Source organism: Poecilia reticulata, linkage group LG22 (genome assembly GCF_000633615.1).
Source record: "Poecilia reticulata strain Guanapo linkage group LG22, Guppy_female_1.0+MT, whole genome shotgun sequence".
Classification (NCBI taxonomy): domain Eukaryota; kingdom Metazoa; phylum Chordata; class Actinopteri; order Cyprinodontiformes; family Poeciliidae; genus Poecilia; species Poecilia reticulata.
In genome coordinates this window covers 21832192-21838636 of record NC_024352.1, presented here as the reverse complement: position 1 = coordinate 21838636, position 6445 = coordinate 21832192, and positions in this window count along the sequence as shown.

Below are 6445 nucleotides of genomic sequence, written 5' to 3'. Positions count from 1 at the left end.
TTTACATTTTTTATCAATGTTAAGGAATTAGTCTCAAAATAAATTCTTATCTTGCTAAAAAGTTATTTGTAAGTTATTTTTGTCTTATTTCAACTGTATTAAGATATTAGCACTGGAATTATTGCTAAGATTTTGTATTTTTGCTGTGCCTGAATATTTCTTTCAATTCATGCATCTGAATTTCACTGAAAGCAAAAAAATTCAAGATATTTTTTATTTTTTAGCACTTCATATGACAACATTCAAGTTGTGTCTAGCCGCTGTGCATTTATTCACCAGATCAGGGTCTAAATATAACCCACGCCGATCAATTCATCACAGGAAGAACAACAATTCAAATTACACATGATCTATTAAGTGCCTGCCACTGAGCGCCATTTGAACATTTGACCTTCTGGCACGGCTCATGACATTATGTTGACATTTAAAGTAATCCCTCCCCCGGTTCCTAATCCCGGTGGCCGCAGACTGCCCTGACCCTCCCTGGGTTCGCGCCACTTCCATGCTCCCACCAGCAGGCAGGTCAAGGAGCCAGACAGCGCTGTGAAAAAACCTTCACCCTCTCACTCATTTCATCTGCTCTTTCATTTTTGAGGAGGAAAAAAAGCAACCTGGTTCAAAACAACCATTACTCCCTAGACCTTCACTGCAAAAAAACAAAATTTTACCAAGTATTTTTAGTCCAGCTTGTAATGCAAATGTCTTAGTTCACTGGAAAAAAGACAAAACTAACCTACAAGCAACTTTTCATCCAGATAGGGGCTTGTTTTAAGCCAGTAGTTACTTAATATAGATGAAAAAAACACAAGTTCCACTGGTAGATATTTTCTTTAACAAGACATTTTCCATGTTTAAGTGCCAGTGGATCTGGTGCCGCAGTTCTAGTTCCACTGCAGATTATTTCACTTATCCACACTTTGCAACTATTGCATCATTGGAGGCGACATGTTGGACTCTGAAGAGAGGAATGGGAGTACTGAACTGAGCAACTGAAACTGTTTACCTGAGTTGTTTTTGCCAGTTTATTCATGGCTTCTACTTGATCGAGTCGAGCTAATTTGTCTGTGAACGCAACACTGTCAGGCGACGGGGCCTGGATGATACCCGTGTTAAACGGACGGCGGAGTCGCTTAAATTCTGTAACAAAAGTATGTTTTTATCTTTTTAAAATATTTTTAATCTTTTTTTTTCAGTCTCTTTCTTACCGTTTATTCAATGTCACATGCTGTTTTTATTTTTTCTTTAATTATGTAAAGCACCTTGAAATGCCTTGTTGCTGAAATGTGCTATACAAATAAAATTTGATTGATTGATTGAACACACCTGGTTGGGCCTCATAGACGGCGGCATTTACAAAAATGGGAAGTAGCTAGCTTAAAAACCGACCCATAGCTCCTCCCTCCTTTACGTGTTTATCAAATTGCCACTTTTGCTGAAGTCACGCCACATGATTTGTGTCACTACGTCATAAACAGCGTTTCTCATCACACCAGAGCAGCATGAACAGCTACAAAAGACGAGATGCTAACCAGGTTTTTCTATATATGCTAGGCTACATGACGGTGGGCATTGTTGCCAATAGTTACATGCGTACCTTCTCCATAATGCGATATTTGATATATCATACATATAATCTTATCTTATTAATCAATATTAAGTAATTACTGACTTAAAACAAGCTCCTATATCTTGATGAAAAGTTAACTGTAAGTATTAGGAACATACTTTCCTACATTTGGAATATTGATAAAGTTTTGCACACATTTGTAATGGAATCTCAGTTTCTGTGGTTGACTTAGAACGGCTTTGTGAACATTTCCAAACACATTTCAGGGACTTTTGCTTTTCATTGTTCTTGAATTTCTTTATATCAGGATACATATGTTGCTTTTTTGAGAGTTTTGAGTCCACTTCCTGTTGTTAGTGAATACAAATGACTGATTTTAAGGTCTTGCAGAATCAAACTGAACCCAGTAGAACGAGAATCAGCCTTATTGTAAATACTGTGTAAACAAGAGATTTTTTGCTTATGCAAAAGCTCACAGTTCGAAAAATGGGCAGATAATTGTTACGGTCACTGACCTCTAGGGGCTCTCTTTTTTGAGAGAGCTCTGTGTTTTTTGTTTCAGCTCTGCCCGATTGCTGCAGGTGAAGTGTGTTGGGGCTCGTCAGCCGCCATATATAAGCAGCAAGCTGGAGACGCCAGATCTCTCTCCTTTTGTTTGACCTGGGCCATGAGCTGTGACTCTGCTTGAGAGCTGTGTGTGTGAATTGATCCAAGTTTGCTGTGAGCAACTCTGTACAATTATCCAAGAAGGTGGAAGCTGGTAGGGGTTCTCTGCCATTTTTGTTGTAATCTGTTTTCTCCTGTTTTTGTGTTAGTAAGGGAGTTTAGGTTTTGTATTTTCTTTTAGTTCTTCTTTAGAAAGTGGTTGTTTTATTTTATAGTTATAAGGGGGTGTTTTGTTTATTATTTTGGCCTTGGAGACCCTGAAGCTTAAAGCTCCCCTGTGTTTTTTTTTTTCTTCTATACTTGTTTTAGCAGAATTGTAAAATAAATTATATTTTTGTTACTCATCAACGGTTTGGATTACTTTTTGTTTTATGTTAAAACCCAGTGCCACAATTTACTTTAGGGATTTCAGGGTGGGGTCAATAATTCAAAACATTTTCACTTGGGAGTTTGTTTTAAGTTTTGTTTTTCAGTCAAATCAAATCATTTGTGAACAGTTTTTTGATATTAAAATGTAATTATTTGACAAATTTGTGGCCTCTGGAAGGATTTCAGGAATAGCAGATTTATAAAATACTGATTTTTACTAATTCAAAACAATAAAAATGCAGACAAATCAGTCTTAAAAGGGAAAACTTAAATTATTCATCTCTTATTAACTTAATTTCTTGCATTAATTTGAATTTGATGTTATGTAGCCTCACAAACGGCTAAAAAGGAGGGTTTAAATAAAAAAAGAAAAACTTGGATCACGTTCTTTTAGCCCATAATACATCAAGAATAATTCACAGATTATAGTACGTTTCATTTAAACATTGTGTAGTTTGTTTTAGCAATAAAAAAGTTTGGACACCCCAGATTTAAGGGCAGAAAAAAAAGCAAAAATGGAAGAAATACAAAAGGAGGGAAATACTTTTCACAGCACAAAGCCACAAAGATGTTTTACATTCGTAAACGATAGTTATGAGAATGACAATGATTCAACAGGAATCACAACTAAGCATTTAAATTTGTTGGAGAAAATCCCCCAGACATGCCAGATGTTGCATAAATGATCCAATAACTGCATTAAACGACAAGTAAACGCAATATGGAAGAACTGCTGCAATCCTTTAACGTCTGAGTGAGAAAATAATCAGTTTGGTTTCTTGGTTACTTTACATTCAGATGCAGAGAAAGTTCAGACCGTCGTTCGGATCCCCCACTCATCCTTTTGCAGCTGTAGTAATATAATGCAGCTTTGTCTGCACAACTCATTTACCTGTCACACTCCGAGAAAGTCTGGCTTTAACAAAGGGAAGATAAAGAGTGATGAAAAATGAGAGGTACAAGATGACAACCCATTTATTTAGTAATACATTCTGCAAACTAGAAATTTTATTCAAACTTCAATGGCTAAAAAAAAAATGAAAGAAAGGAAGGAAGGAAAAGAAGGAGAAAATTTAAGGAGCAGGGAGAAAAATGCATCTATTCACAAGCAAGGAATGCAATTTGTTCAATCGACAACACAAATAATACAATTTAGTTCAGGGAACAAAGCTTTTTTTTAAACATTTTTTTCTGTCATTCCTTTGGAGCTAGAACATAATACAAAATATACAGTTATTGAACTTTGTAAAATCACTCACAGAGGCCTCTGAGAAGCATTTGAATCAACACTGACAATATTTAACTACAGCACTCTAAAGCTATTCTTCTATGTGATCATAAATAGAGCAGGTACATTAATGTATGTGTGCACACCTTGAATGCTTTACGAGGTTACCATGTTCAAAACACTTGCATTCGTTAAATGTATGACATCATTTGCATTGGAAATAAAAACAAGCTTCTGACTGGGATCAGATGAGGCGACACGGGTAGAAAGTTGTACCTTGTGACAGCCAGGACAGATTCAGTACCTTCAAAATAAAATAAAATAAAACAAAACGTTTCCAATCTGTAAGCTGTAATGTCAGCAGCAATATTTATCCTCGTAGTGTTTTTTTTTTTTTTTTTTTTTTTTATTTTGGTGGAGGTGGAAGGGCAACAACTTTACACTGCAAAAACACAAAATGTCACCAAATATTTCTGTCAAGTTTCAAGTGCAAATATGAAACTAACTTTTAAGCAAGATATAAGAGCTTGTTTTAAGTTAATAATTATTTAATAGTAATGAAAAAGAACTACACTGCAAAAACACACAATCTTATCAAGTATTTTTGTTCAGTTTCTTCTGACTTTGTACACTTTAAATAAGACAAAACTAACTTTACAAGTGACTTTTCAGCAAAAAGGAAGCATTTACTTCCTTAATTAGGACTTTTATAAAAAAGTAATAGTTCCATTGACAGATTATTTCACTTAAAACATGAACAAAATGAAACTATAAGAGAAAAAATATTTGCCAGTGGAACTATTACGTTTTTCAAAATAATAAAAAAATCAACATAAGGGAATTAAATGTTCAAACAAGTTCCTATATCTTTCTGAAAATTAATTGTAAGTTAGTTTTGTCTTATTTAAAGTGTACTAAGATATTTGCACTAAAAACTAGACAGAAATACTTAGTAAGATTTTGTGTTTTTGCAGTGCATTCACTTATAATACAGGAAAACCATCTGGTTATAAGTGAAATAACTACTTCTATCATCAATATTAAGGAATTATTGACTGAAAACAAACTCCTACATATTGCTAAAAAGTTACCTGGAAATTAGTTTTGTCTTATTTCAAGTGAATTAAGATATTTGACCTGAAATCTAGACCATAAACACTTGTGAGATTTTGTGTTTTTGCAGCGCAGGAGGTGAAAGGGGGCAACATGAGATTTGGGTAAGGCAAATCGGTGAGCTTATTCATGAGCTGAAGAAAGATCAGCGAAGTGAGGCTCGGGTCACCCAGCAAGGGGACGAATAACCACCACTAAGGGTCACACAGTAAACGCCACGACACAGGTACATCGATATGTACATGAGGGGCGCGAGCATTTAAAATCTCTCTAGTCTGCTAGGTAGTCCTCCATACAAGAATATACAGGATGCATTCCAGGCAACCAAAGGTAACTCTGTAAATAGCTTTATAATTCATTTTATACAATAACAAAATTAGATGATTAGACAGATGATCAGTGCATATGACTACTGCTATTTACTTAGTCGCACAACAATCAGCAACTACGTTTCCGTGGATGTTGCTTTGGCACGCTGCAGCAGACAGCAATCCCTGCTGCAGAAAAGCCGCCCACTCAGCGGGGGGTCAGAGAAGGTTTGACGACACCAAAAGAAGCCAAGAGGCATTAAAAACAATTCACACACTGCAAAAACACAAAAATCTCAGCAAGTGGTATTGTAGTTTCTAGTGGAAATATCTTGACACACTAGAAATCAGACAAAACTAACTTAAAAGTAACTTTTCAGCAAGACAGAGGAGCTTGTTTCAAGTAAAGAATTCATTATTATTGGTGGAAAAAGTTCCAGTTCCACCGGCTGATTATTTTACTATAACATGATAAAATGTCTTGTTTTAAGTGAAATAATCAGCCGGTGGAACTGGAACTTTTCCCACCAATAATAAGGAATTATTTACTTAAAACAAGCTCCTCTGTCATGCTGAAGTTATTTGTAAGCTGGTTTAAGTGTACTAAGATATTTGCACTAGAAAGTAGAACAAAAAAAATGCTTGGTAGGATTTTGTGTTTTTGCAGTGTAGGCCCGAAATTTTCCTTTTCTGCACTGCAAAAACACAAAATCCTACCAAGAATTTCTATTTTCTAGAGCAAATATCTTATTAGTACATTTAAACAAACTTACTTTTCAGACAAATATAGGAGCTTATTTAAGTCAATTATTCCCCAATATAGATACATATTTTTAAGTGAATTACAACAGGACATTATTATTTCAAAGGTGAAACTAGTACTTTTCCATCAATATTAAGGAATAATTGACAAAACAAGCTCCTGCATCTGTCTGAAAAGTTACTTGTTAGTTTTAAAGGTAAGATATTTGCACTAGAAATAGACCAAAATTACTTGGTGAGATTTTGTGTTTTTGCAGTGCGGCATCAGGGAGTCCCACATCGTGCGGCTGATCTGTGTTTTTTCCTCACGCTTCCTAAACAATTACATCGACTTAAAGCGAACATCACACAGGTGAGCAGGAATAAAACTCAGGTGAGAGTTGGAGGGGTTTCTCTGCTCATATACTGCAAAAACACAAAATCTCACCAGGT